The following is a 15,004-nucleotide window of genomic DNA, read 5'->3' as shown; positions in this document are numbered from 1 at the left end:
CTCTTTTCTCCAACTTTTACCATATTCACCTGAAGAAAAGTTTGAATGGAATTTCTTTTGAACATTCTTGACTTCAGCTTTCTGAACTTTTTCACAAGCATTGGGTACTTGTACCTTGGGCATCCAAACTTTCTTCATTTTACTCTTGTTCTTTCTCGTCTTCCTCCTTTTCTTATTTCTAGGCTTCAGAAACAAATTTCGGATCTGAACACCTTTTTCTTCTTTCTGAATCTGAACATTTGAAGACTTTGACACATAAACTTTTGGAGTTTGGTAAATCTGAATTTCTTGAAGAATTGGCTTTCTGTAAGGAATCATTCCTTCAAAGATATCATCAGAACATAAAGAATCATCTGTTTGAGTTCCAATAGAACAGAATGTCTTCACTTTCATGATTTTAGATGAATTTCTTTGAGATTCATCTTCTGAAGTACCTGATTCGGGATGTAACTCTTCTGAAAAACATGAACCACTTGACTCCCCCTCAACAAGAACATCTAGAGTCACTTTTTCTTTAGAAACTTGAAGAACAACATGAACTTCTTCCTTTTCTTTTTCAACCCTTTTTATCTTCAACATCTGTTTATGTTCTCGATCTAAATATTCATAGATAACACGAAATTGTTCTACTATTCTCTAAATCTTTTGCAATTCACGTTCATCAACCCGTGAGTAATGATTTATTTTCTTATCAACAAAAGAATTATATAACTAGTAACATTCCTCAACGTAGAATCACCAAGAACATGAAACAAAGTTGATTTGTTTACACCATAGATTGGTTTAGTGACCTTTAATCCAAGTTTTAAAATGGAGTTACAGAATAAAAGATCCATTAGATCTTCAACAAATGATAGAACTTGAAGAGAGAGAAAGTAGATCTGATAAGAATGCTAGAGAGAGAAAAACGAATCTGAAAGGGTTTTTAGTGAGAGAAAACAGATCTGAGATGGATTTTAGAGAGATAAAGTAGATCTGAACACGAAAATTCAAACAAACACAAAATTTTCTTATAGCTCTCTTCCAAAACTTAATTCAAGAACAAATCATATGAAATATTGAGTTGAAGAAAACAGATATGAACAAGATTTTCAACAAAAAAAAACGAGATATAGACTTACTTTTCAGAAAACTTACAAAACTTGAAGAACAAGGTGAGATTCATGATAAAATATCTCCATAAACAAGATCGATTCTTGCAAAAATCATTGAGATCTACAAGAACCCGCTCTGATACCACTTGTTAGAAATAAATCTGAGATGACGAATGCGGAATATCAAGAACAATCAAGAATCAATCACCACAATATGCAAGAAATCTGATAAAGGTTTTTCATATATTGATTATGAGATGAACCTACAGAGAAAAACCCTAATCTGGTCAAAAAGCTTACACCAAAAGTAAAACTAATGATTATTTATAGGGAACAATAAATATCTACCACAAATATAAAATAAATGTCTAATATAAAACCATGCCTTAGAAGAGCTATATTAAGAACTTCTACTGTAAAGGCACCGTAAGGAATCATAAAATGATTAACCCTAAAAAGGCTTCCCTAAATAACCAAATATGCCAAATCAGTTTCAATATCTCAAATACTCAACAAAAATACTCCATCACATCGGCTTTGATAGACCCAATCATCTCCGGAATCTGACTGCGGACAATCTTGACCACCTCCTCGCAGATGATCTCCCTGACACGATCCTCTGTCAACGTTGGCCTATCCTGGCTGCCAGCTCCTGACCCTAACGCGGATCCGGTCTCAAATCGCCTCGTGACCACCATACTGAAAATACACAAGGAAAATATCAGATAATCTACAGAAACAACCGGGAACCAACTCCTAACTAAACCCTAGGGGTTGTGACTTCCTTGCTACGTGTAAGGGTCCTATGCATTCAGTAGTACGGGCCCATACTACCTTCCAAACCTACCTGTATTTGCATCAAGTATCATCATAACGCCCTAACAATATACATAAGCATAGGAGAGCGCTCAATCCTCACTCCTAGAGGAAGGCTAAATATCTCATAACTGGTCGGCTGACCCCGCATAACTCACCCATGAAACTTCCACCAACCCTACAATACTAGTGTATGTTAGTCACACACAATGTTGGACCATATAGATTTCGAATATCTGATCCTACCCTAAGCCCTTCATCAAACAAGAACAAGAAATAAGGCTAAATCAAACATTCTCATGCTATAAGATCTTAATTATGTATAACTATGATGCATACACTAAGCAACTACAATAATGATGTCAATTTCATATAAGGAAACCCTAGGCTATCAGGTATCATATAATCAGACAATTCTATCATGCAATTCCTGAAGATCCCTAGCTTATCTATAGCATGTTGTTCTAACATATCACAGTATCAAACAACCGCATGGTATTTTGGGGTCTACTTACTGGCTCCGACTGATCGTACACTCTGCATCCTCCTTTCTTATTTTGAAACCCATTTGAAAATCATTTTGAAAATCATTTCCATAGTTTGAGACTGGGTTCACATGAGTGTTCATCCAATTCACTCAAACTAAGGCTCTGATACCAACTTGTAACATCCAAAAAATTTAAGTAAATTTAAAACTTTTCAACCATTCAAAAATCATTAATTATTACAAAGTGGTTTCAAAATAGTTTTGTAACATCCCGAAATCCAGGTAAAGCTATTATGTTCTTCCATTTTGTGAATTTGTCAAAAGTGGTCCTTGTGAGAATTATTGTAGCAAATGAGCACGATGGGCGTACTGGGGAGTACTGTAACGCCCGCAGATCCAGGCTAGTCAATTTAGAGGCAATAGGGGTCGAAAACGACTTTTTGACAAAAAGATTATTTAGAATAAATAATCTTAACCAAGTTTTAGAATATGTCACAAGGTTTCTTTACATATAAATAACGCCAAAATCCGAGTTATAACGAAGAAGTTATGACCCGTCGAAGTTTCGCGTCGGAACCGGCACGGCACCGGGAAGCGTAAATAGTGAATTTACGATAGAGCGAGATTTAGCCTTAGCGATCTAAACGAAAGTCGTAGAGTATGTTAAACTAAGTACATCGATAAAAAGAACGCCCAAATCTGACTTCGTATGAAGAAGTTATGATTTTTCGAAGTTTCGGATTAGCAATATACTGCCCGAAATTCGAATGATAGATCGAGCGGTTTTTAGCCGACACGACCTAAACGAGAATCGAAGATCTCATTAAGATTAGCGTAACGAGAAAAATATGGGTGAAAACGGACATCGGATGAAGAAGTTATGAGGATTTAACAGACCAATCATGTCCCGGCCTGTTAATAATATAAAATTTAAAATCGAGTCAAAATTAGCCGACGGAGTCTAAACGAAAGTTGTAGAGTACATTCGCACCTTCAAGTTGATATAAAGAACGTCAAAAATGGAGATCGTATACAAAAGATACGAATTTTTAAAGTTTAGAATCAAAATTGCGAAACCTGTTGCTCGATCGATGACGTGGCGCAATCTGGACCCTCCATCGCTGACTCAGTACCCACCTCGGATGAGTGACGCGTCGCCCCTCACTACGCCCAGCGTCCGAAGCTCGGTACGCCCAACGTACAACTACACCCCTCGGTCCACAAGCAGTCGCGTAGCTCCGGTCTTCATCCAACACGTGGCTCGTACGAAGCTTGTTGGCACTCTTATCCGAACCATTACGCCCAGCGTAGGTCCGAGGTACGCCCAGCGTACCGAGGCCTCGCAGGCTGTAAAAGGGGGCCGAGAGTTCTTCATTCTTCACACCATTTTTCACTTCTCTCTCTACAAACTTTCTCTCTCTAAGTGCTATAAACCCCCCTAAGCCCTAGTTAAACCCCTTAGCTCCCGAGGGAAGCCCCGAGGCTCCCGGAGTCCCGAGAAAAAGAGCCTTTTGGTTTCGAAACGCTGCTCCAATTAAGTTCCGGTTTTCGATAAAATTCGTTGTAAGTGTGCTACGCTTACGCAATTTTTAATATAGCTTTCAAATAATTATAGGAATGTTATTAGGTCCTTAAAATAATTATTTTGGCTATTATTATGAGTTATATTGAGTGTTATTAACACTTAATAATATTCAAACTAATTAATTTGTCGCGGTTATCATTAGACTAAACCCTACTAGTATTGGTACTAGGTTTTATCGAAGGAAAAATCGTTTTGAGAGTATCGAAGCGTTGTCCGAGTGCTGAGTCACCACCTTTCAGGTGAGTGCATGGTCCCCTTCAACTTACACATAGATATGAAGTATTTACTACGTGCTATGTGTACATATTGTCTGTTTACTTGCTGTCTATGCTCGGTGAACGATTTTATACATGTTTTAAATGATTTAAATTGTATATATATTTTATATCTACGAAAATGTTGGGGTAAGACATGGGTAGATGTAATAGATGAAATATGAGTTGGATGATGAGTTGAGAGGTAAAATAGACCGTGAGGTGAGGGTGAGAGGTGGACGATGTGAGAAGCCTTTTTCCCAAATGATGGCCCCATCATTCAGCAGAGTATGGATGACAACCACGGACTATTCTAGACAGTCCAGTGGAACACTAGCAGGCTCGCAACCTGTAGGTGTTGTGAACGACGTGTTCACTGGTGTACTCTAAAAACCCATTGATATGTACTGCGAGTGGACTCTCGAAAACGATACTGTCAATAAAACTCGGCAGAAGCGCCTAAAGGACTCTACCGGCAGAAGCGCCTAATAGAGAACCTCATAACCCCGGCAGATGCGCCTAAAGGACTATTTCGGCAGATGCGCCCCATAGAGAATGTCACAATTTTGGTAGTTGGGCCCTAGTGACAGAACTAGCAGATTGTGCTTGACAGATGTGTCATTTACAACGATGGAATTCATACCTATTCCTTAGGATACTCCTTAGGAATGAATGAACAAGAAATAGCTGATTCTTAGGGTAGATCCTTAAGAATAAAGAAGATAATGGGGATGGGTAATTGGGTTAACTGTTTGATGATTAAACATAATAATTATATTATTGTGGGTTGAAAACCCTATGTACTCACCAGGTTTCCCAACTTGACCCACTTAGTTTATTTATATCACAGGTGACGATATGAAGTGACATTACACTGAGAGATTTAAAGAGATGTAGATCACTAGTCTAAATAATTGTAAGTTCTATTTATGCTTATGTTTCTATATTAACGATGACATCCCAAACGTTTTAAAATGAAATAAATACGTTTCTTCGAAAATGTTTTAATAACGTATTTATCATGTTTTTCTGTGAACAAATTCCGCAACATTTTTATTAAAAGTACTCTGATTTTTATAAAGCATAAACAAAATCAGTCTTTTCTGGCCGTGAAAATGGGGATGTCACAAGTACGTTGCACGTACTCATGCGCGTAATTTGGATGCAGACTCGCCTGGGTACGCTGGGCATAATGGGTCCAGATTCAAACCCTAATATTTGACTTGTGCACTATATAATGGATGCTAATGCTCATTTCTCAGCCTCCATATCAGTAAGTAAAACCCTAAGAGAGCCTCCCAATCGTCCTTAGCTTGAGAGTGAGTGTTTTGGAGCTAAAAGTGCCTTGGTGTGTGAGTGTGAAGAAGAAGGAGAGGAGCTTGTGGAGGCTAGAGTTTGAAGTGCAAGTTTGGATCTGAGATCTACAGAGGAAGGAGCTACATTTGGAGGTATAAAGTTCAAAACTTTCCTCTTCTATTTGGTTAGATGATTGCATGGACCATTTTAGGTTTAAAAGTCCCAAAGGTGGAGACTTTATGAGTGTAATGTGCTCCATGGACCTAGATCTGTCCCATATCAGTGTTATTTGTGTTATAAATCCATAAAGTTCCCATCTTGGTCGTGGATATGAGGTTATGCATGAGTATTGAGCTTTTTAGTGTTAGGAAGTGGAGTATTATGGGTGTTAGTGACTTGTCCAGCCATGCAAAGGCTTAAAGTCGCCGACTTTATGGATTAAGAGGGTTATAAATGGTTAGATCTAGAAGTTGGATGTGGGTCTTAACGGATTAAGACCCCAAAATGCTTAGAGTCTAAAACTAGGAGTTACGCTGGGCGTAATCCCAGTACGCGCGGCGTAAGGGGTCGCGCACCCCGCTTTCTGTGAAGACACCGGGTACGCCCAACGTACATGTGTGGTACGTGCAGCGTAACCCGGGGAGTTGACTTTTAGGGTTTGGTCAACTTTAGGGTCTTTGAGCCATGAGAGGGGTAAAATGGTCTTTTACCCTTCTGAGAGTACTAAGAGGAGGAATAGTCTAGCCTTGAGAGATGTATTGATTTAGAGTGTTTATTTCATATGATTAGGCAGAGGCTAGATCGGATTTTATAGAGTTCGAGATTTCACCGAGTTACCCGAGGTGAGTCTTCTCACTATACTTTACCTAGAGTGGTAATTAGAGTTACGAGACATAGTATTTGTATGTTCTTGCATGATGTGATTTCTATATGCTTTATGCTATGTATGTTACAGAGTTTACAGAGTTAGTACCGGAAGGTCCACAGAGTTAGGGCCAGAGGGCCCACAGAGTTATGGGACTGGAGGGTCCCACTGAGACACATTGACCAAAGGGTCAAACAGAGTTATAGCCTCGAGTGGCTAATATGTGTTATGTGTGGTATTTTGGGGAACTCACTAATCATTTATGCTTATAGTGATGTGTTATATGTTTCAGGTACCAGCGAGGATCACGGGAAGGCGCCAGCTTGATCGTTACACACACGAGGAGTTTTTGTTTTTTGATCTTGGGATGTGATGTTGTGTTTTGACTATGTGATATAATGGTGTTTTTATAACGATTATGAATGAAAATGTGTTTTATAAAATGTGAAAAATTATTTTGAAAATTTGTGTGTTACAAGTTTCATGTCAGAGTATCCTAGAAGTCAAAATCATAAAATATGAGGAGATGCACGATCACGCATTCGCCTTCCCGCGATCATCTGAAGTACTTGAAACAAAATTCAAAATTGTAAGCCCGAAGCTTAGTGATTTTCCCCAAAATATCCGTAAAACATATAACACACATATAATAACAACATACTGTGAGCCCAATCAACCATCGGGTTGCAATGACCCTGACCCTCAACCATCGGGTTGGAATGCCAACATACTATGGGTCCAATCATCCTCAGGATGGTATACCCTTGGCCCACAACCATCAATAAATCATGTGTACATACATCAAATAATCACATATTAGTCTACAGACAGACAAAATGATCTATAGATCACTAAGCATAACAACATCTTATCTACCAGGATACCAATCTAACTGATCAAAACCACATAGAACATCCTATCTACCATGATACCGATCTAACAGATCATAACAATACTCAAGCATACAACAAAGCAGGATAACAAATTCATTATCCAAGAGTCCATATACATAAGGCCCAATACCAAATTCTTTTCTCTAATTTGGTCCAAGGCCCAATACCAAAGTCATTATCCAAGAGTCCATATACATAAGGCCCATCATTGGCCCATTTTTCCCAATTAGGCCTCATTTTTAGATCTATTATCCCTACTGAACTAAAAGACATCTATTCAGAAAGCCCAGCAAGGCCCATGTCAAACTGGCCCAAAAAGGAGCCCAATTCCAAAGCCCAAATCGCCAAAAGCCTAACTGAGGGCGTACGCGGGGCGTACTCCTTTGGTACATTGGGCGTACTCCGTTTTGTGTTGACCACCATCAGGTGGTTAACTTAATATGTTGGGCGTACAAAAAGGGCGTACGCAAGCTTTACTAAAACTCTAATAAGTGCTTAATGGCTTAAGCACTTAAGCCCAAACTAAATATGCTTTTGTCACAACTAGGAATTTGGATGCATGTAACAACAACAATGATAACATTTGTAAACCAAAAATGTGAAAGCATGTATGATGCTTATTCAGTAACAACAAAACTTCCGTCAAACGCCTTATACAAGCACTACAACTAATCAACAAAGATTTTGAAACCCTAGAAATCCCGGTTTAAGTCCATTTTGGGCTAGGATTTTCCTATTGGGCCTATTGGACCAAAAAGTTTCCAATTTGATTGTTTTGGGCTTAGAACTCTTAAATGGGATCTAATTGGACCCATATACATGAAACTTAATATTTTGGGCCTTATAAGCCTAAAATGAACTAGTTTATCTTTAATGGGCCTTATTGGGCCATAACAAATCTAATTAGCCCTAATGGATTATAAAAATCATCCCTTGATTTATTTTGGGCCAAAAATCACCTAATTGGGCCATAAGATGGACTTAAGAACAAAAAGCCCAATTTTCCTTTCTCCTTTCTCCTCCTCTCGGCCCAAACTACACATGGGAGGAAGAGTTGACTTTAGGATTGCCACCTCCTTATTATATCTTGGTTCTCCATGCAATATCCCATGTTTCCAAGTAACCATCTCATCAACACTCTCTCTTTTTCTCTCGGCCGAAGACACACACCCCCACACACATTTCATCCAATTTTTGAAACAAACTCTCTCAAGAATATCCTCACTCTTCTTCATCAAATTTTCAAGATTTATGAGCTTTTCAAGGAGATTATTTCACAAAAATCATCATCTAAGGTAAGTTGATGTTTAAATATATTATCTAACTAATTCATTTCATCAAAAACCTCCTCCTAATCTATTCAAACTCGTGATCTTACATCTTAAAACACATCTAAGTCAGAAATCCTCCAAGAAGCTTGTTAGGCCGAGAATAGCATCAAAATCCTTCTATTCTTCATCAAAAACCGAAACCACAAACTCAACGTGAGCTTCATACCCCTCTTTTTCAGTTTTCATAAGTTTTATGGGGGATAATACAAGTAAAATGTGTAGATCTATGTGTATGTGTATGTTATGTATGATTTTATGCATGTATGTGTGATTTTATGTGTTTTTGTGGAAAAAATGTAACCAAAAGGGGGAGAAATCTTGAGATCTATGCTATAAGAAGGAAATCAAACATGATCTAAGTTATATTACACCAAACAAGCCAAAAATATTAATCTCTAAGATTATTATAAAAACATTGCAACATAAAACTCATTTTTGGGCTTAAATTGTCAAATATACAAAAATTGGGTTTAAAATTTGCCATTCACGGTTTTCTCAAGGGTTAAAAGAGTCCAAATAGTAAAAATAAGTGTTTTTATGAATATCATACTCTTTTAAAGGTTAGAAATGAAATTTATGGCTTAATGGGCCAAATTTTGGGCTTTTCGGCCCAATGGGTCAAAATTTGCGAAAGACTACGTTTTCAAAGGGCTGAAATGGTAATTTCTTCAAAACAGGGGATGAAAAGGTTAAACAAAACTATTTCAAGGCTTAAAAAAAATTCTTTCCAAAAAGGATAAAAAATGTAAAGTTTTTGGATTTTGGGCCGAAATTGTAAAAGTTGCAAAAAGTTGGGCTTTAAACGAAAGACACTATTCTGGAAGGGCTGAAACTGCCAAAGACTAAGTATTGAGTAAAAAATATCATTCAAACAAGTCTATGATGCAAAAGTGTCAAGAAAATGTCTTAAGGGTTTAAAATGTCTTTTCTTTCATATAAAGGACTAAAATTGTCATTTTTATAAAAAGAAAGGGGATGAATAGGTTAAACCACTATTTTTAAACCAATTATTTTGTTTATAGAATATTGAGCCAAAAATACTAATCTACAACTTACAAAAATTGAAAGATGAATACACGTATAACTCCAAATATCGTTATAAACAAATCAATCGGTCTCGAGTCGATACAAAAATAACAAATTGTTCAATCAAACCCTCCAACAATTATACAATGCCTAAGACAAGTAAACATTCCGAAACCTTGGGCTGAAAGTCTCAAATCATGCTTGTTGGACCTTTGAAATCCATTAACATGATCTTTTGGCCCAAGGGATAATATTTATATGTCATTGGGCCTTCTATGACTCAATTCCATATAAAGGGACCTTCAATGGCTTTTAAGTGCTATTGGGACCTAGTGGTCCATTTGTATTGCTAGTAAGGTCAAAGTAATCAAATGCGAGATGGGCCAATATGTCCTTCGCATTCCCAACAGCCTAAAGTAACTCACGAAAGTCGCAGGACTTCGTACTCCTCTCTTCCTCGTTTGCTAGGCTTATGAGTAATCAAAGTAAACAAATTCAGGTTGTTAATCAATAGTAATCAAGGTTGTTTGGATTAAGTGAGTGATAACAGGCGACGCCTCTAAGGATCGTTCGTAGTCCGTAGTTATAACTAGTCATTATCAATGCATGATTATAACGACTCATGTTGGGTCAAAATATGGTTTATACTTTGCTTTTCTGGGCAATTGTATTTTTTTGTAATATTTTTGGAGTTTACGGTCATGTTTACGGTTGAGTTTACGGCCGTAAACCCATTTACGGCCCATGTTCACCAAGCCCATATTCTCCAAGTATAAATATAAGTGTTAGGGTGAGGAGTAGAGATTGATGAACACGAAGAGAGTTTACGGCCAGAGAGAAGAGAGAAACTAGAGAGCATTTTGTGTGTGAATCTTTTGTATCTGGAACTTTAATTCTAATCAATTCATACAGAGATTCATATTATTCTTCTTCTCATTCTCTTCTACTTGATCTGACATCATCCGTTTGATTGGGATTCCGCACCATCAAACGGATTTGATTGATACACAGGCAAATTAGGGACTTACAATTGGTATCAGAGCAAGTTGTATCAGTCAATTTTGTCAGATTTTGGGCATTATTTGATCTTATTTTCGAAATATTATTGCGTTTTTCGATCGATCTCTGAAAATTAAGGGGGGTTTGTTCTTTGTGTTTTTCATAAAAAAGGGTTTTTGATCGATTTTGGAGCAAAAAAGGGCAAAAATCACTGTTTTTGGTCGTAACCTGCGAGAGGGGGGCGGCCAGCAGCTAGGGTTTCCGAGGAGTTCACGGCCCGAGGTTTGCGGCTCGGAGTTTGTGACCTCGGCTCGGAGTATACGGCTCGGTCTCGCACGTTTCCGGCTTCTGAGTCCTCGGCCTCGCAAGAGCAGCCTCGCAAGAACCACCCTCGCTTCGCATTTAAAAAAATCGCAGCGGAGTTCGAAGTTGCTGGGGATCGAACTCGCAACCTCCAGCTCGCTTTCCTTCAGCGCCTTACCAACTCCTCCAGGCCACAAGTTGATACACTCCTTCCCCATTTAATTCATAACCCGTCTTTTTCGCTTCAAGTTTCGCAATTTTTACACTTTCAGCCCAAAATTCAATTCCTTTTAATTCTAAATTCTTTTTTCATCCAAAATAAAAAAATAATAAAAATAATAATAATAAATAAATTAATAATAAATTAAATTAAAATTAATAAATAAAATTATATTTTAATTTTTTTACTTTTACTTTTTTTTTAACTTTTGACCTTAAATTTTGACTTTGACTTCCAAGTTTGACCTTTGACTTTAAACTTTGACTTTCTTGTTTAACTTTTAAATTTTCAAATTTAGCTTTTCGGTTTGACTTTTAAGTTTGACTTTTTCAAGTTTGACTTTTGATTTTAACTTTTTTAAATTTGACTTTTAAGGTTGACTTTTGAGGTTTATAATCAAAGGGTTTGACTTTTAAGTTTTATTTTAGCTTCTATTTATGCTTTTAATTGATTTTAAGGTCTACGAGGGAGTTGAAAACATGAAAGAGAGTCGTCAGGATATGTTAAGACAAAATTTCAACATTTTCGATTATATCCCTGGAGAAACCCTCGAAACTCAGTTGCAGCGATTTATTACACTTACTACTGAGATGAATATAGCTGGGATCTTCTTGACTAAGTCTGAGATAAAAAATAAGCTACTAAACTCACTTCCGAAATCGTGGGATATGAACGTGGCTATCATCAAGAAGACAAAAGATCTCAATCATCTTAGGCTTGCTGATGTAATTCAAGAGCTTGTTGCTTTTAAGTGTAGAAAAACAATGAGTTCTGAAAACATTCCAGTCACTGAAGTTACATGTACTCCAGTTTGTGAAACTACGATTAAATTTCTTCGGGAACAAACTGATTTTTTAAAAAGAGAAGTTGAGGACCTGAGATATGAAGGATATCAACTCAGGAAAGGATAGAAACCCCTGAAGGCTGAATTAGAAGCAAAAACCAAGGACTTTAGGAAGCTTCAGGAAGAGTATAGCAATAAGTGTGAAAATTATGACTATATTAAGAGACAACTGATGGGTTTTAGCCATAAGATCTTTCCTATGTGCGCATGCAAAACCCTAATGCTTGGATCTAGGCTTTCTAATAAACATGCTTTGAATCCAAGACATCTAATGACTAATTAGGTTAAATAACAACATTGAAATAGATCTAGAACCATACCTTTGAGTTCCTTGTTGATCTTGAGGTCTTGGAGCTTCTAGAGTCACAAATGTCACTCCTCTAATGGCTTACAAACACCAATAGCAAGGAAGATGATTTAGGAGAGAGGAGAGGGGAGGAAATCGGCCAGGGTTCTCTTGCTTTTGGAGAGGTGTCGATTTCCCTTAGCTATGGGGTCTATTTATACTTGTAGACTCCTTAAGGGTTACAACCTAAACCCTAATTGGATAATCTTCTCTTAAGGCTATCCAAATCCTTTCCATAGATAAGCCTTGGACGATTTTGAAGCTATCCTAGCTTCTAGAATCCGTCCCTAGCATATCCATAAGGATTTACAGTCTAAAGCTTAACTATCAAACAATTGACAGTTTATACCCCTTTATTTAATTAATCTCTTTAAGTCACCAAATTAATTATAATTAATTCTATGACTTATATTAATCAAATAACAATATATTATTCTTATAATATATAAATAATATTTACTCTCTCTTAACAAATCATCCTATCAAGTTGCTATGGTGAAGGCAACCCAAAAGGACCATGCACAACCGGGTCAAATACTTGCCTAATATAGTTGCAGCCTTAGACACTATTCCAACAGTCTCCCACTTGGATAAGTCTAGTAACTATATACACAAGTACAATTTGGTTTGCAATCGTAGCTCTCAAAGACGCTGTCAAACTCTGATCTAATCATTCTTGTCCTTTAGATAAGGGATCGTACAGTCCTCTGTTAGATATCATGCTCACAATCCTATGGAATGGTGAGTCAAGCATTTAGGTTTCTCGATCTCTGATTTATTTGACATAGAACTTAATCGAACACATCAATTTAGTTTTGACCGGGCCCGGCACATAAGTCAAATCAAATCATCGAGCGGCCGAGATATCACTTTTACCTTCTTAGATAAAAGTTACAGATAAACTTCGACTTATATGCATTTACTTATTCATTAACCAACTATACACAACAATACGTTTTATAACACCGAGTTACTGATGCGTTTTCGTATTATCAATGTACAATCAATTAACAAATAACAAATCATATATCTAGGTTTTAAGACCATATGATATTATCATCTTGCGATCACCCTTTATATCATATTCCATAAGGTGATTCCAGCAAGCGCGGGTTTGTTCCAATGCTCAAAACTAGTTCATAAGCACTCATGAACGTTGCAGCAACCCTTTGCTATGTCTAACACCATTTAGACATTCTACACACCAATTCATGACAATCTTCATTCATATCTACTCCCAACATATGAACGACTGTGGACCATTTGAACAATTTCTATTATTCTTAATAATCTTAATTATTTAGGAAGTCAAAACATGCAAAATGAAACAATAGCTAAACAATTAACATAAGATAGTAACATTACTCATAAATAAAACTCCTTTATTTAATCATCAAATGTTAATTACATTTATCTATTACACGTTTCTAATACTATCTAATCTATGCTAATATAATCCTTCAGCCCAATACTCCTAGCATGCTGCAAGTGCTTAACCCTACTCAGTCCCTTCGTAAGCGGATCTGCTGGGTTATCTTCTGATGATATCCTCTTCACTACGAGTTGTCCTTCTTCTACACGATGTCTAATAAAGTGATATTTTCTGTCGATATGTCTTGATCTACCATGATCCCTCGGTTCCTTGGTCAAGGCAACCGTGCCATCGTTATCACAGAAAATCTCCATTGGCTCTTTTATGGCAGGTACAACTCCAAGATCACCGATGAAGTTCTTTAGCCATATTGCCTCCTTCGACGCTTCGCTCGCTGCAATGTACTCTGATTCGCACGTTGAATCAGCTACGGTTTCCTGCTTGGAACTCTTCCATGTCACTGCTCCTCCATTTAGGGTAAAGACCCAGCCCGAATGCGAACGGTAGTTGTCCCTGTCGGTCTGAAAACTGGCGTCACTATACCCTCGCACCTTCAAGTCATCACTCCCTCCGAGGACTAAGAACCACTCCTTCGTCCTCCGAAGGTACTTAAGGATGTTCTTCACCGCAACCCAATGTGCTTTGCCAGGATTCCCTTGATATCTGCTAACCATGATCAAAGCGAAGGCTACATCAGGGCGAGTACAAGTCATAGCGTACATGATTGAGCCAACTGCGGAAGCGTATGGTACTCGGCTCATTTCTGCTATCTCAGCTTCGGTACTCGGACTTTGAGTCTTACTCAACTTGGCATTGCTTTGTATCGGTAATTCTCCCTTCTTTGAGTTTTCCATACTAAAACGTTTTAGTACCTTCTCTAAGTAAGTATTCTGACTAAGTCCAATTAGTATCTTACTTCTTTCTCTTACTATCCTTATTCCCAAAATGTAAGAAGCCTCTCCGAGGTCCTTCATAGCGAAGCACTTCCCGAGCCAGGACTTAACCTCCTGCAGAGTCGGGATGTCGTTTCCTATGAGTAATATGTCATCGACATATAGAACGAGGAAGCTTACTATACTCCCACTAGCTTTGACATATACACAAGACTCGTCTTCGCTTCGTACAAATCCAAACTCTTTGACTTTCTCATCGAAGCAAAGATTCCATCTGCGAGACGCTTGCTTAAGTCCATAAATGGACTTCTCAAGCTTACACACTCTATTTGGATGCTTCGGATCCACAAACCCCTCTGGCTGAGCCATGTAAACATCCT

The sequence above is a fragment of the Lactuca serriola genome, chromosome 9 (genome assembly GCF_051521515.1).
Source record: "Lactuca serriola cultivar US96UC23 chromosome 9, Lser_US96UC23_V15, whole genome shotgun sequence".
NCBI classification, from domain to species: domain Eukaryota; kingdom Viridiplantae; phylum Streptophyta; class Magnoliopsida; order Asterales; family Asteraceae; genus Lactuca; species Lactuca serriola.
This window is presented reverse-complemented; position numbering follows the sequence as displayed.